The following is a 16,775-nucleotide window of genomic DNA, read 5'->3' as shown; positions in this document are numbered from 1 at the left end:
TGGGTTGTTCTTGTTGCATTGAACTTGTAGCCTCATGTCTTAGCTTTCCAACGAGACTAATCGCGCTTAAATTACAGTTCTATAACTCTAGATATAGTTAAAATTCTGAGTAGAGGTCGGAGAGTAACAGTTCAAAAACGAGACAGTAACAGTTGGACAGTAACAGTCTAAGTGTTTGTTGATGAGCAATTTTGACTATCTTAGAGGCAGAACTGGGTTCTTCTTGATCATAGAACTTGTAGCCTCCTGTCTTAGCTTTCCAACGAGACTAATCGCGCTTGAATCGCAGTTCTATAACTCCACATATAGTTAAAATTCTGAGTAGAGGGCAGACAGTAACAGTTCAAAAACGAGACAGTAACACTTGGAAAGTAATAGTCCATGTGTTTGTTGCTGAGCACTTTTGACTATCTTAGAGGCAAAACTGGGTTGTTCTTGATGCATTGAACTTGTAGCCTCATGTCTTAACTTTCCAACGAGACTAATCGTGCTTGAATCGTTGTTCTATAACTCCAGATATAGTTAAAATTCTGAGTAGAGGTCGGACAGTAACAGTTCAAAAACAAGACAGTAACAGTTGGACAGTAACAGTCCATGTGTTTGTTGATGAGCAATTTTGACTATCTTAGAGGCAGAATTGGGTTCTTCTTGATGTATTGAATTTGTAGCCTCATGTCTTATCTTTCCAACGAGACTAATCGCGCTTGAATCGCAGTTCTAGAACTCCAGATATAGTTAAAATTCTGAGTAGAGGTCAGACAGTAACAGTTCAAAAACAAGACAGTAACAGGTGGACAATAACAGTCCAAGTGTTTGTTAATGTGCAATTTTGACTATCTCAGATGCAGAACTGGATTCATCTTGAACTATTGAACTTGTAGCCTAACGTCTTAGATTTCCAACGAGACTAATAGCGCTTGAATCGGAGTTCTATACCTCCAGATATAGTTAAAATTCTGAGTAGAGGTCGGAGAGTAACAGTCCAAAAACGAAACAGTAACAGTTGGACAGTAACAGTCTAAGTGTTTGTTGATGAGCAATTTTGACTATCTTAGAGGCAGAACTGGGTTCTTCTTGATCATAGAACTTGTAGCCTCCTGTCTTAGCTTTCCAACGAGACTAATCGCGCTTGAATCGCTGTTCTATAACTCCACATATAGTTAAAATTCTGAGTAGAGGTCGGACAGTAATAGTTCAAAAACGAGACAGTAACAGTTGGACAGTAACACTCCATGTGTTTGTTGATGAGCAATTTTGACTATCTTAGATGCAGAACTAGGGTCTTCTTGATCATAGAACTTGTAGCCTCATGTCTTATCTTTCCAACGAGAGTAATCGCGCATGAATCGCAGTATTAGAACTCCAGATATAGTTAAAATTCTGAGTAGAGGACAGTAACAGTTCAAAAACGAGACCGTAACAGTTGGACAGTAACAGTCCAAGTGTTTGTTGATGAGCAATTTTGACTATCTTAGATGCAGAACTGGGTTCTTCTTGAACTATTGAACTTGTAGCCTAACGTCTTAGATTTCCAACCAGACAAATCGCGCTTAAATCGGAGTTCTGTAACTCCAGATATAGTTAAAATTTTGAGTAGAGGTCGGACAGTAACAGTTCAAAAACGAGACAGTAACAGTTGGAGAGTAACAGTCCAAGTGTTCGTAGTTGAGCATTTTTTACTATCTTAGAGGCAGAACTGGGTTCTTCTTGATACATTGAACTTGTAGCCATATGTCTTAGCTTTCCAACGATACTAATCGAGCTTGAATCACAGTTCTATAACTCCAGATATAGTTAAAATTTTGAGTAGAGGGCAGACAGTAACAGTTCAAAAACGAGACAGTAACAGGTGGACAATAACAGTCCAAGTGTTTGTTAATGTGCAATTTTGACTATCTTAGATGCAGAACTGGATTCATCTTGAACTATTGAACTTGTAGCCTAACGTCTTAGATTTCCAACGAGACTAATCGAGCTTGAATCGGAGTTCTATACCTCCAGCTATAGTTAAAATTCTAAGTAGAGGTCGGAGAGTAACAGTTCAAAAACGAGACAGTAACAGTTGGAGAGTAACAGTCCAAGTGTTCGTAGTTGAGCAATTTTTACTATCTTAGAGGCAGAATTGGGTTCTTCTTGATACATTGAACTTGTAGCCATATGTCTAAGCTTTCCAACGATACTAATCGTGCTTGAATCACAATTCTATAACTCCAGATATAGTTAAAATTTTGAGTAGAGGGCAGACAGTAACAGTTCAAAAACGAGACCGTGACAGTTGGACACTAACAGTTCAAAAACGAGACAGTAACAGTTGGAGAGTAACAGTCCAAGTGTTTGTTGATGAGCAATTTTGACTATCTTAGAGGAAGAACTGGGTTCTTCTTGATCATAGAACTTGAAGCCTCCTGTCTTAGGTTTCCAACGAGACTAATCGCGCTTGAATCGCAGTTCTATAACTCCAAATATAGTTAAAATCCTGAGTAGAGGGCAGATAGTAACAGTTCAAAAACGAGACCGTAACAGTTGGACAGTAACAGTCCAAGTGTTTGTTGATGAGCAATTTTGACTATCTTAGATGCAGAACTGGGTTCTTGTTGTACTACTGAACTTGTAGCCTAACGTCTTAGATTTCCAACGAGACTAATCGCGCTTGAATCGGAGTTCTATACCTCCAGATATAGTTAAAATTCTGAGTAGAGGTCGGAGAGTAACAGTTCAAAAACGAGACAGTAACAGTTGGAAAGTAATAGTCAATGTGTTTGTTGATGAGCACTTTTGATTATCTTAGAAGCAAAACTGGGTTGTTCTTGTTGCATTGAACTTGTAGCCTCATGTCTTAGCTTTCCAACGAGACTAATCGCGCTTCAATTGCAATTCTATAACTCCAGATATAGTTAAAATTCTGAGGAGAGGTCGGAGAGTTTCAGTTCAAAAACGAGACAGTAACAGTTGGACAGTAACAGTCTAAGTGTTTGTTGATGAGCAATTTTGACTATCTTAGAGGCAGAACTGGGTTCTTTTTTATCAAAGAACTTGTAGCCTCCTGTCTTAGCTTTCCAACGAGACTAATCGCGCTTGAATTGCAGTTCTATAACTCCACATATAGTTAAAATTCTGAGTAGAGGGCAGACAGTAATAGTTCAAAAACGAGACAGTAACACTTGGAAAGTAATAGTCCATGTGTTTGTTGATGAGCACTTTTGACTATCTTAGAGGCAAAACTGGGTTGTTCTTGATGCATTGAACTTGTAGCCTCATGTCTTAACTTTCCAACGAGACTAATCGTGCTTGAATCGTTGTTCTATAACTCCAGATATAGTTAAAATTCTGAGTAGAGGTCGGACAGTAACAGTTCAAAAACGAGACAGTAACAGTCCATGTGTTTGTTGATGAGCAATTTTGACTATCTTAGAGGCAGAATTGGGTTCTTCTTGATGTATTGAATTTGTAGCCTCATGTCTTATCTTTCCAACGAGACTAATCGCGCTTGAATCGCAGTTCTATAACTCCAGATATAGTTAAAATTCTGAGTAGAGGTCAGATAGTAACAGTTCAAAAACAAGACAGTAACAGGTGGACAATAACAATCCAAGTGTTTGTTAATGTGCAATTTTGACTATCTTAGAGGCAGAACTAGGTTCTTCTTGATACATTGAACTTGTAGCCATATGTCTTAGCTTTCCAACGATACTAATCGAGCTTGAATTACAGTTCTAAAACTCCAGATATAGTTAAAATTTTGAGTAGAGGGCAGACAGTAACAGTTCAAAAACGAGACCGTAACAGTTGGACAGTAACAGTTCAAAAACGAGACAGTAACAGTTGGACAGTAACAGTCCATGTGTTTGTTGATGAGCAATTTTGACTATCTTAGAGGCAGAACTGGGTTCTTCTTGATGCATTGAACTTGTAGCCTCATGTCTTAACTTTCCAACGAGACTAATCGTGCTTGAATTGTTGTTCTATAACTCCAGATATAGTTAAAATTCTGAGTAGAGGTCGGACAGTAACAGTTCAAAAACGAGACAGTAACAGTTGGACAGTAACAGTCCATGTGTTTGTTGATGAGCAATTTTGACTATCTTAGATGAAGAACTGGGTGCTTGTTGTACTATTGAACTTGTAGCCTAACGTCTTAGATTTCCAACGAGACTAATCGCGCTTGAATCGGAGTTCTATACCTCCAGATATAGTTAAAATTCTGAGTAGAGGTCGGAGAGTAACAATTCAAAAACGAGACAGTAACAGTCGAAGTGTCTGTTGATGAGCAATTTTGACTATCTTAGAGGCAGAACTGGGTTCTTCTTGATCATTGAACTTGTAGCCTCCTGTCTTAGATTTCCAACGAGACTAATCGCGCTTGAATCGTTGTTCTATAATTCCAGATATAGTTAAAATTCTGAGTAGAGGGCAGACAGTAACAGTTCAAAAACGAGACAGTAACAGTTGGATAGTAACAATCCATGTGTTTGTTGATGAGCAATTTTGACTATCTTATAGGCAGAATTGGGTTCTTCTTGAACTATTGAACTTGTAGCCTAAAGTCTTAGATTTCGAACTTGAATCGGAGTTCTATACCTCCAGATATAGTTAAAATTTTGAGTAGAGGTCGGACAGTAACAGTTCAAAAACGAGACAGTAACGGTTGGAGAGTAACAGTCCAAGTGTTCGTAGTTGAGCAATTTTTACTATCTTAGAGGCAGAACTGGGTTCTTCTTGATACATTGAACTTGTAGCCATATGTCTTAGCTTTCCAACGATACTAATCGAGCTTGAATCACAGTTCTAAAACTCCAGATATAGTTAAAATTTTGAGTAGAGGGCAGACAGTAACAGTTCAAAAATGAGACCGTAACAGTTGGACAGTAACAGTTCAAAAACGAGACAGTAACAGTTGGACAGTAACAGTTCATGTGTTTGTTGATGAGCAATTTTGACTATCTTAGAGGCAGAATTGGGTTCTTCTTGATGTATTGAATTTGTAGCCTCATGTCTTATCTTTCCAACGAGACTAATCGCGCTTGAATCGCAGTTCTATAACTCCAGATATAGTTAAAATTCTGAGTAGAGGTCGGACAGTAACAGTTCAAAAACGAGACAGTAACAGTTGGACAGTAACAATCCAAATGTTTGTTGATGAGCAATTTTGACTATCTTAGATGCAGAACTGGGTTCTTGTTGTACTATTGAACTTGTAGCCTAACGTCTTAGATTTCCAACGAGACTAATCGCGCTTGAATCGGAGTTCTATACCTCCAGATATAGTTAAAATTCTGAGTAGAGGTCGGAGAGTAACAGTTCAAAAACGAGACAGTAACAGTTGGAAAGTAATAGTCCATGTGTTTGTTGATGAGCACTTTTGACTATCTTAGAGGCAAAACTGGGTTGTTCTTGATGCATTGAACTTGTAGCCTCATGTCTTAACTTTCCAACGAGACTAATCGTGCTTGAATCGTTGTTCTATAACTCCAGATATAGTTAAAATTCTGAGTAGAGGTCGGACAGTAACAGTTCAAAAAGGAGACAGTAACAGTTGGACAGTAACAGTCCATGTGTTTGTTGATGAGCAATTTTGACTATCTTAGAGGCAGAATTGGGTTCTTCTTGATGTATTGAATTTGTAGCCTCATGTCTTATCTTTCCAACGAGACTAATCTCGCTTGAATCGCAGTTCTATAACTCCAGATATAGTTAAAATTCTGAGTAGAGGTCAGACAGTAACAGTTCAAAAACGAGACAGTAACAGGTGGACAGTAACAGTCCAAGTGTTTGTTAATGTGCAATTTTGACTATCTTAGATGCAGAACTGGGTTCTTCTTGAACTATTGAACTTGTAGCCTAACGTCTTAGATTTGCAACGAGACTAATCGCGCTTGAATCGGAGTTCTATACCTCCAGATATAGTTAAAATTCTGAGTAGAGGTCGGAGAGTAACAATTCAAAAATGAGACAGTAACAGTTGGACAATAACAGTCTAAGTGTTTGTTGATGAGCAATTTTGACTATCTTAGAGGGAGAACTGGGTTCTTCTTGATCATAGAACTTGTAGCCTCCTGTCTTAGATTTCCAACGAGACTAATCGCGCTTGAATCGTTGTTCTATAATTCCAGATATAGTTAAAATTCTGAGTAGAGGGCAGACAGTAACAGTTCAAAAACGAGACAGTAACAGTTGGACAGTAACAATCCATGTGTTTGTTGATGAGCAATTTTGACTATCTTATAGGCAGAATTGGGTTCTTCTTGAACTATTGAACTTGTAGCCTAAAGTCTTAGATTTCCAACGAGAATAATCGCGCTTGAATTGGAGTTCTATACCTCCAGATATAGTTAAAATTCTGAGTAGAGGGCAGACAGTAACAGTTCAAAAACGAGACCGTAGCAGTTGGACAGTAACAGTCCAAGTGTTTCTTGATGAGCAATTTTAACTATCTTAGATGCAGAACTGGGTTCTTCTTAAACTATTTAACTTGTATCCTAACGTCTTAGATTTCCAACGAGACTAATCGCGCTTGAATCGGAGTTCTATACCTCCAGATATAGTTAAAATTCTGAGTAGAGGTCGGAGAGTAACAGTTCAAAAACGAGACAGTAACAGTTGGAAAGTAATAGTCCATGTGTTTGTTGATGAGCACTTTTGACTATCTTAGAGGCAAAACTGGGTTGTTCTTTATTCATTGAACTTGTAGCCTCATGTCTTAGCTTTCCAACGAGACTAATCGCGCTTGAATTGCAGTTCTATAACTGCAGATATAGTTAAAATTCTGAGTAGAGGTCGGAGAGTAACAGTTCAAAAACGAAACAGTAACAGTTGGACAGTAACAGTCTAAGTGTTTGTTGATGAGCAATTTTGACTATCTTAGAGGCAGAACTGGGTTCTTCTTGATCATAGAACTTGTAGCCTCCTGTCTTAGCTTTCCAACGAGACTAATCGCGCTTGAATCGCAGTTCTATAACTCCACATATAGTTAAAATTCTGAGTAGAGGGCAGACTGTAACAGTTCAAAAACGAGACAGTAACACTTGGAAAGTAACAGTCCATGTGTTTGTTGATGAGCACTTTTGACTATCTTAGAGGCAAAACTGGGTTGTTCTTGATTCATTGAACTTGTAGCCTCATGTCTTAGCTTTCCAACGAGACTAATCGCGCTTGAATTGCAGTTCTATAACTGCAGATATAGTTAAAATTCTGAGTAGAGGTCGGAGAGTAACAGTTCAAAAACGAGACAGTAACAGTTGGACAGTAACAATCTAAGTGTTTGTTGATGAGCAATTTTGACTATCTTAGAGGCAGAAGTGGGTTCTTCTTGATCATAGAACTTGTAGCCTCCTGTCTTAGCTTTCCAAGGAGACTAATCGCGCTTGAATCGCAGTTCTATAACTCCACGTATAGTTAAAATTCTGAGTAGAGGGCAGACAGTAACAGTTCAAAAACGAGACAGTAACACTTGGAAAGTAATAGTCCATGTGTTTGTTGATGAGCACTTTTGTAAATCCCGAGAAAAACCAAGGCTGGATTAAATTAAAGAAAATAAACTAAACTAAAAAGAAGTGGGGGTAAGAACCAATACACTTAAAGAAAATGGGGCCTAAATGCAAATAAGAATAATTTTAGAGCATAAATACTCCTATTCTCACCAAAAACAGATCTGCAGCTACATAAAGAAAGAAAAGAGGGAGTTTTTATATCTATTTTTAGAAATTAAGAGAGAAACACCAAAATTTCAAGAACCTATCCCAGATTGAGGGTTATAGGTAAAATAAACCATGGTGGGAAAGGGATTAACAAGAAAAAATTGAATAAGAAGAGAAGAGGGGAGGGTCGGCTGTCATTAGAAAGAAAAGGAGGGTTCGAAGCCTTGATTCGCATCAGGTAAGATATTCTAAACCTGGTCTTATGAGTCATTTCAAGTCGATTATGAATTGATGCCTAGATGTTAATTTATATATTGAGTTATTAGACTTGAATTGAGGAAAAAGTAAGAGTTGTTAAAGTAAAGAACTTCATGTGTTGTGTGTAAATGGAAAGGTTGATGAATCTGGACAGTTTCGTCTCTTGATCTTAAAGAAATTTTAGGTAGGAGAATGAAGGAATTAGGATCAAGTTTCTTCATAGAAATTGTAGTTTTGGATGTTTATTAATGAGTGATTTTGACTACCTTAGAGGAAGAATTGGGTTCTTCCCAAAACATAGAACTTGTAGCCTCATGTCTTACCTTTCCAACGCCACAAATATTTCTTGAATCGGAGTTCTATAACTCCAGATATAGTTAAAAATCTGAGGAGAGGTCAGACAGTAACAGTTCAAAAATGGACAGTAACAGTTCAAAAATGGACAGTAACAGTCCAAGCGTTTGTTGATGAGCGATTTTGACTACCTTAGAGGCAGAAATGGGTTCTTCCCAAAACATAGAACTTGTAGCCTCATGTCTTACCTTTCCAACGCCACAAATTTTGCTTGAATCGGAGTTCTATAACTCCAGAATAGTTAAAAATCTGAGGAGAGGTCAGACAGTAACAGTTCAAAAATGGACAGTAACAGTTGGACAGTAACAGTCTAAGCATTTGTTAATGAGCGATTTTGAATACCTTAGAGGCAGAACTAGGTTCTTCCCAAAATATAGAACTTGTAGCCTCATGTCTTACCTTTCCAACGCCATAAATTTCGCTTGAATCGGAGTTCTATAACTCTAGATATAGTTAAAAATCTGAGGAGAGGTCAGACAGTAACAGTTCGAAAATGGACAGTAACAGTTGGACAGCACAGTCCAAGCGTTTGTTAATGAGCGATTTTGACTACCTTAGAGGCAGAACTGGGTTCTTCCCAAAACATAGAACTTGTAGCCTCATGTCTTACCTTTCCAACGCCACAAATTTCGCTTGAATCGGAGTTCTATAACTCCAGATATAGTTAAACATCTGAGGAGAGGTCAGACAGTAACAGTTCGAAAATGGACAGTAACAGTTGGACAGCACAGTCCAAGCGTTTGTTAATGAGCGATTTTGACTACCTTAGAGGCAGAACTGGGTTCTTCCCAAAACATAGAACTTGTAGCCTCATGTCTTACCTTTCCAACGCCACAAATTTCACTTGAATCAGAGTTCTATAACTCTAGATATAGTTAAAAATCTGAGGAGAGGTCAGACAGTAACAGTTCAAAAACGAGGCAGTAACAGTTGGACAGTGAAAGTCCAAATATAAAGAAAGGAATGATAACTAGGATTGGACAAAAAACGACAGTAATCATGAGTGAGATGAGAAAAACATAAAGTACTAAGAAATGACTGAAAGAAAGACTTATTGGTTGTTGATATGGTTATTATAAAACATATCCTTGAGTAAGAAAATTTATGAGATAAACCTGTGTTTTGCAGGAGGGACCACATACGTGGTGCAACAGTAGCAGCAGGGGAGTACGAGTAGAGCTTCTATTGCAGGTAGGTGTTTCACACCTATGCTTCCTAGTTAAATTCCATGATTTAATATATTTTGATGTGAAATGTGAAATTACTGAATGTATGTGTATTCAAGGTGAAAAGTTGTTATGTGAATTGCCAAGTGATGAAATTATCACTGAAAAAGGAAAATATTAGAAGTGTGATTTGAGGCATAAACTAGCATACATTGAGTGTATGTTAGGATCCCGGGTAAGGGGATCACCATGTATTGTCTAGCATACATTGAGTGTATGTTAGGATCCCGGGTAAGGGGATCACCATGTATTGTCTAGCATACATTTAGTGTATGTTAGGATCCTGGGTAATGGGATCGTCACGAATGGACTAACATACATTTAGTGTATGTTAGGATCCCGGGTAAGGGGATCTCCACGTATTGGCTAACATACATTCAGTGTATGTTAGGATCCCGGGTAAGGGGATCACCATGGAATGGCCAGCATACATTTAGTGTATGTTAGGATTCCGGGTAAAGGGATCGCCTTATATCGACTCCTATGGGGTGGTGATGACAATACCAGTGAAATTGGTATCGGTAATGTGATAAGCAAAAGTAATCACGTTGATCTTATAAAGTCTGGAATGAAGGTTGATAGTGGCAGAGGGAACAGTTATTAATAGTTTGAATAAGGAAGAGATTTTTAAATAAATAAAAAAACTAGAAGGGAGAAGTAAATGAAATATGAATGCATGTTACCCTGTTGAAATTATTAGATATTCATATTGTTATATTTATGGAAATATTTCACCTTGCAATAATATGTATTTTGTTTCAGGATCATCGCATGCACGACAGGAGTAGAATCCTAGCTTATGTTTCTTTTTTGAAGTCTAGGTCCTAGGGAGTATACCCTTGTATTTTGTAAACATGAAAATGGTTGTATAACTTAATTTGTATAATAAATGTTTAAACTTGATTGGATGAATTTAACGTTGTAGTTTATATAACCATATTTCATGTCTATGTATTTATATTTATTTAAATTATCCATCCATAATGATATTTTTGTTATGTAATGCATATCATAAATATTATGGTTGATAGGTGTGAGTATAATTGTGGAATTGAAACCCAGGATGATTGGGTCGGGAATTAAGTTATGAGATGCGAACTGTTAGAAGTGTAAACAGGTTACATGTCGGTAACTTGGGACCTTCCGTTATAGGGGGGACTCTGTCGAAATTCTGGTAGATGTTAATACGAAGACCATGAATATGTATATATATAAAAAAAATTAACTACTCTGTTTTTCTATTGACATGAGATTGTGGTTTTATCCCAGAAATGGGGATGTTACAACTTTTGACTATCTTAGAGGCAAAACTGGGTTGTTCTTGATGCATTGAACTTGTAGCCTCATGTCTTAGCTTTCCAACGAGACTAATCGTGCTTGAATCGATGTTCTATAACTCCTGATATAGTTAAAATTCTTAGTAGAGGTTGGACAGTAACAATTCAAAAACGAGACAGTAACAGTTGGACAGTAACAGTCTAAGTGTTTGTTGATGAGCAATTTTGACTATCTTACAGGCAGAACTGGGTTCTTCTAGATCATAGAACTTGTAGCCTCTTGTCTTAACTTTCCAACGAGACTAATTGCGCTTGAATCGCTGTTTTATAACTCCAGATATAGTTAAAATTCTGAGTAGAGGGCAGACAGTAACAGTTGGACAGTAACAGTCCATGTGTTTGTTGATGAGCAATTTTGACTATCTTAGAGGCAGAACTGGGTTCTTCTTGATCAAAGAACTTGTAGCCTCCTGTCTTAGCTTTCCAACGAGACTAATCGCGCTTGAATCGCAGTTCTATAACTCCACATATAGTTAAAATTCTGAGTAGAGGGCAGACAGTAACAGTTCAAAAACGAGACCGTAACAGTTGGACAGTAACAGTCCATGTGTTTGTTGATGAGCATTTTTGACTATCTTAGAGGCACAACTGGGTTGTTCTTGATGCATTGAACTTGTAGCCTCATGTCTTAGCTTTCCAACGAGACTAATCGTGCTTGAATCGCTGTTCTATAACTCTAGATATAGTTAAAATTCTGAGTAGAGGTCGGACAGTAACAGTTCAAAAACGAGACAGTAACAGTTGGACAGTAACAGTCCATGTGTTTGTTGAAGAGCAATTTTGACTATCTTAGAGGTAGAATTGGGTTCTTCTTGATGTATTGAATTTGTAGCCTCATGTCTTATCTTTCCAACGAGACTAATCGCGCTTGAATCGCAGTTCTATAACTCCAGATATAGTTAAAATTCTGAGTAGAGGTCAGACAGTAACAGTTCAAAAACGAGACAGTAACAGGTGGACAATAACAGTCCAAGTGTTTGTTCATGTGCAATTTTGACTATCTTAGATGCAGAACTGGGTTCATGTTGAACTATTGAACTTGTAGCCTAACGTCTTAGATTTCCAATGAGACTAATCGCGCTTGAATCAGAGTTCTATACCCTCAGATATAGTTAAAATTCTTAGTAGAGGTCGGAGAGTAACAGTTCAAAAACGAGACAATAACAGTTGGACAGTAACAGTCTAAGTGTTTGTTAATGTGCATTTTTGACTATCTTAGAGGCAGAATTGGGTTCTTCTTGATGTATTGAATTTGTAGCCTCATGTCTTATCTTTCCAACGAGACTAATCGCGCTTGAATCGCAGTTCTATAACTCCAGATATAGTTAAAATTCTGAGTAGAGGTCGGACCGTAACAGTTCAAAAACGAGACAGTAACAGTCCATGTGTTTGTTGATGAGCAATTTTGACTATCTTAGAGGCAGAATTGGGTTCTTCTTAATGTATTGAATTTGTAGCCTCATGTCTTATCTTTCCAACAAGACTAATCGCGCTTGAATCGCAGTTCTATAACTCCAGATATAGTTAAAATTCTGAGTAAACATCAGACAATTCAAAAAAGAGACAGTAACAGTTGGCTAGTAACAGTCCAAGTGTTTGTTAATGTGCAATTCTCACTATCTTAGATGCAGAACTAGGTTCATCTTGAACTATTGAACTTGTAGCCTAACGTCTTAGATTTCCAACGAGACTAATCGCACTTGAATCGGAGTTCTATACCCCTAGATATAGTTAAAATTCTGAGTAGAGGTCGGACAGTAACAGTTCAAAAACGAGACAGTAACAGTTGGACAGTAACAGTCCAAGTGTTTGTTCATGTGCAATTCTGACTATCTTATATGCAGAACTGGGTTCATCTTGAACTATTGAACTTGTAGCCTAACGTCTTAGATTTCCAACGAGACTAATCGCACTTGAATCGGAGTTCTATACCTCCAGATATAGTTAAAATTCTTAGTAGAGGTCGGAGAGTAACAGTTCAAAAACGAGACAGTAACAGTTGGACAGTAACAGTCTAAGTGTTTGTTGATGAGCAATTTTGACTATCTTAGAGGCAGAACTGGGTTCTTCTTGATCATAGAACTTGTAGCCTCCTGTCTTAGCTTTCCAACGAGACTAATCGCGCTTGAATCGGTGTTCTATAACTCCAGATATAGTTAAAATTCTGAGTAGAGGGCAGACAGTAACAGTTCAAAAACGAGACAGTAACAGTTGGACAGTAACAGTCCATGTGTTTGTTGATGAGCAATTTTGACTATCTTAGAGGCATAATTGGGTTCTTCTTGAACTATTGAACTTGTAGCCTAACGTCTTAGATTTCCAACGAGACTAATCGCGCTTGAATCGGAGTTCTATACCTCCAGATATAGTTAAAATTCTGAGTAGAGGGCAGACAGTAACAGTTCAAAAACGAGACCGTAACAGTTGGACACTAACAGTCCAAGTGTTTGTTGATGAGCAATTTTGACTATCTTAGATGCAGAACTGGGTTCTTCTTGAACTATTGAACTTGTAGCCTAACGTCTTAGATTTCCAACGAGACTAATCGCGCTTGAATCGGAGTTCTATACCTCCAGATATAGTTAAAATTCTGAGTAGAGGTCGGAGAGTAACAGTTCAAAAACGAGACAGGAACAGTTGGAAAGTAATAGTCCATGTGTTTGTTGATGAGCACTTTTGACTATCTTAGAGGCAAAACTGGGTTGTTCTTGATGCATTGAACTTGTAGCCTCATGTCTTAGCTTTCCAACGAGACTAATCGCGCTTGAATCGCAGTTCTATAACTCCAGATATAGTTAAAATTCTGAGTAGAGGTCGGAGAGTAACAGTTCAAAAACGAGACAGTAACAGTTGGACAGTAACAGTCTAAGTGTTTGTTGATGAGCAATTTTGACTATCTTAGAGGCAGAACTGGGTTCTTCTTGATCAAAGAACTTGTAGCCTCCTGTCTTAGCTTTCCAACGAGACTAATCGTGCTTGAATCGCTGTTCTATAACTCCTGATATAGTTAAAATTCTGAGTAGAGGGCAGACAGTAACAGTTCAAAAACAAGACAGTAACAGTTGGACAGTTACAGTCCATGTGTTTGTTGATGAGCAATTTTGACTATCTTAGAGGCAGAATTGGGTTCTTCTTGAACTATTGAACTTGTAGCCTAACGTCTTAGATTTCCAACGAGACTAATCGCGCTTGAATCGTTGTTCTATAACTCTAGATATAGTTAAAATTCTGAGTAGAGGGCAGACAGTAACAGTTCAAAAACGAGACAGTAACAGTTGGACAGTAACAATCCATGTGTTTGTTGATGAGCAATTTTGACTATCTTAGAGGCAGAATTGGGTTCTTCTTGATGTATTGAATTTGTAGCCTCATGTCTTATCTTTCCAATGAGACTAATCGCGCTTGAATCGCAGTTCTATAACTCCAGATATATTTAAAATTCTGAGTAGAGGTCAGACAGTAACAGTTCAAAAACGAGACAGTAACAGGTGGACAATAACAGTCCAAGTGTTTGTTAATGTGCAATTTTGACTATCATAGATGCAGAACTGGGTTCATCTTGAACTATTGAACTTGTAGCCTAACGTCTTAGATTTCCAACGAGACTAATCGCGCTTGAATCAGAGTTCTATACCCCCAGATATAGTTAAAATTCTTAGTAGAGGTCGGAGAGTAACAGTTCAAAAACGAGACAGTAACAGTTGGACAGTAACAATCCATGTGTTTGTTGATGGGCAATTTTGACTATCTTAGAGGCAGAATTGGGTTCTTCTTGATGTATTGAATTTGTAGCCTCATGTCTTATCTTTCCAATGAGACTAATCGCGCTTGAATCGCTGTTATATAACTCCAGATATAGTTAAAATTCTGAGTAGAGGGCAGACAGTAACAGTTCAAAAACGAGACTGTAACAGTTGGACAGTAACAGTCCATGTGTTTGTTGATGAGCAATTTTGACTATCTTAGAGGCAGAATTGGGTTCTTCTTGAACTATTGAACTTGTAGCCTAACGTCTTAGATTTCCAACGAGACTAATCGTGCTTGAATCGCAATTCTATAACTCCAGATATAGTTAAAATTCTGAGTAGAGGTCGGAGAGTAACAGTTCAAAAACGAGATAGTAACAGTTGGACAGTAACAGTCCAAGTGTTTGTTGATGAGCAATTTTGACTATCTTAGAGGCAGAACTGGGTTCTTCTTGATCATAGAACTTGTAGCCTCCTGTCTTAGCTTTCCAACGAGATTAATCTCCCTTGAATCAGAGTTCTATTACTCCAGATAGAGTTAAAAATCTGAGGAGAGGTCAGCCAGTAATAGTTCAAAAACGAGACAGTAACAGTTGGACAGTAACAGTCCAAATGGTTGTTGATGTGCAATTTTGACTATCTTAGAGGCAGAACTGGTTTCTCCTTTATGCATTGAACTTGTAGCCTCATGTCTTAGCTTTCCAACAAGAGTAATCTCCCTTGAATCGGAGTTCTATAACTCCATATATAGATTAAAAATCTGAGGAGAGGTCAGGCAGTAACAATTCAAAAACGAGACAGTAACAGTTGGACAGTAACAGTCCAAGTGTTTGTTGATGAGCTATTTTGACTATCCTAGAGGCAGAACTGGGTTCTTGTTAATCATATAACTTATAGCCTCATGTCTTAGCTTTCCAACGAAACTAGTCTCGCTTGAATCACAGTTCCATAAATCCAGATATAGTTAAAAATCTGAGTAGAGGTCATACAGTAACAGTTCAAAAACAAGACAGTAACACGTGGACAACAACAGTCCCAGTGTTTGTTGATGAGCGATTTTGACTATCTTAGAGGCAGAACTGGGTTCTTCTTACATATAACTTGTAGCCTCATGTCTTAGCTTTCTAACAACACTAATCTCACTTGAATCGGAGTTCTATAACTCCAGATATAGTTAAAAATATGAAGAGAGGTCAGACAGTAACAGTTCAAAAACGAGACAGTAACAGGTGGACAGTAACAGTTCGAGTGTTTGTTGATGAGCTATTTTGACTATCCTAGAGGCAGAACTGGGTTCTTGTTAATCATATAACTTGTAGCCTCATGTCTTAGCTTTCCAACGAAATTAGTCTCGCTTGAATCACAGTTCCATAAATCCAGATATAGTTAAAAATCTGATGAGAGGTCAGCCAGTAATAGTTAAAAAACAAGACAGTAACAGTTGGACAGTAACAGTCCAAATGGTTGTTGATGTGCAATTTTGACTATCTTAGAGGCAGAATTGGTTTCTCCTTTATGCATTGAACTTGTAGCCTCATGTCTTAGCTTTCCAACGAGAGTAATCTCCCTTGAATCGGAGTTCTATAACTCCAGATATAGTTAAAAATTTGAGGAGAGGTCAGCCAGTAACAGTTCAAAAACGAGACACTAACAGTTGGACAATAACAGTCCAAGTGGTTGTTGATGAGCAATTTTGACTATCTTAGAGGCAGAACTGGGTTCTCCTTTATGCATAGAACTTGTAGCCTCATGTCTTAGCTTTCCAATGAGACTAATCTCGCTTGAATCGGAGTTCTATAACTCCAGATATAGTAAAAAATCCTAAGGAGAGGTTAGACAGTAACAGTTCAAAACGAGATAGTAACAGTCCAAGTGTTTGTTGATGAGCAATTTTCAATAGTATAGATGCAGAACTAGGTTCTTCTTAATCATATAACTTGTAGCCTCATGTCTTAGCTTTCCAACGAGAATAATCTCCCCTGAATCGGAGTTCTATAACTCTAGATAGAGTTAAAAATCTGAGGAGAGGTCAGCCAGTAATAGTTCAAAAACGAGACAGTAACAGTTGGACAGTAACAGTCCAAATGGTTGTTGATGTGCAATTTTGACTATCTTAGAGGCAGAACTGGTTTCTCCTTTATACATTGAACTTGTAGCCTCATGTCTTAGCTTTGTAACAAGACTAATCTCACTTAAATCGGAGTTCTATAACTCCAGGTA

The sequence above is a fragment of the Populus trichocarpa genome, chromosome 4, assembly GCF_000002775.5.
Source record: "Populus trichocarpa isolate Nisqually-1 chromosome 4, P.trichocarpa_v4.1, whole genome shotgun sequence".
Taxonomy (NCBI): domain Eukaryota; kingdom Viridiplantae; phylum Streptophyta; class Magnoliopsida; order Malpighiales; family Salicaceae; genus Populus; species Populus trichocarpa.
This window is presented reverse-complemented; position numbering follows the sequence as displayed.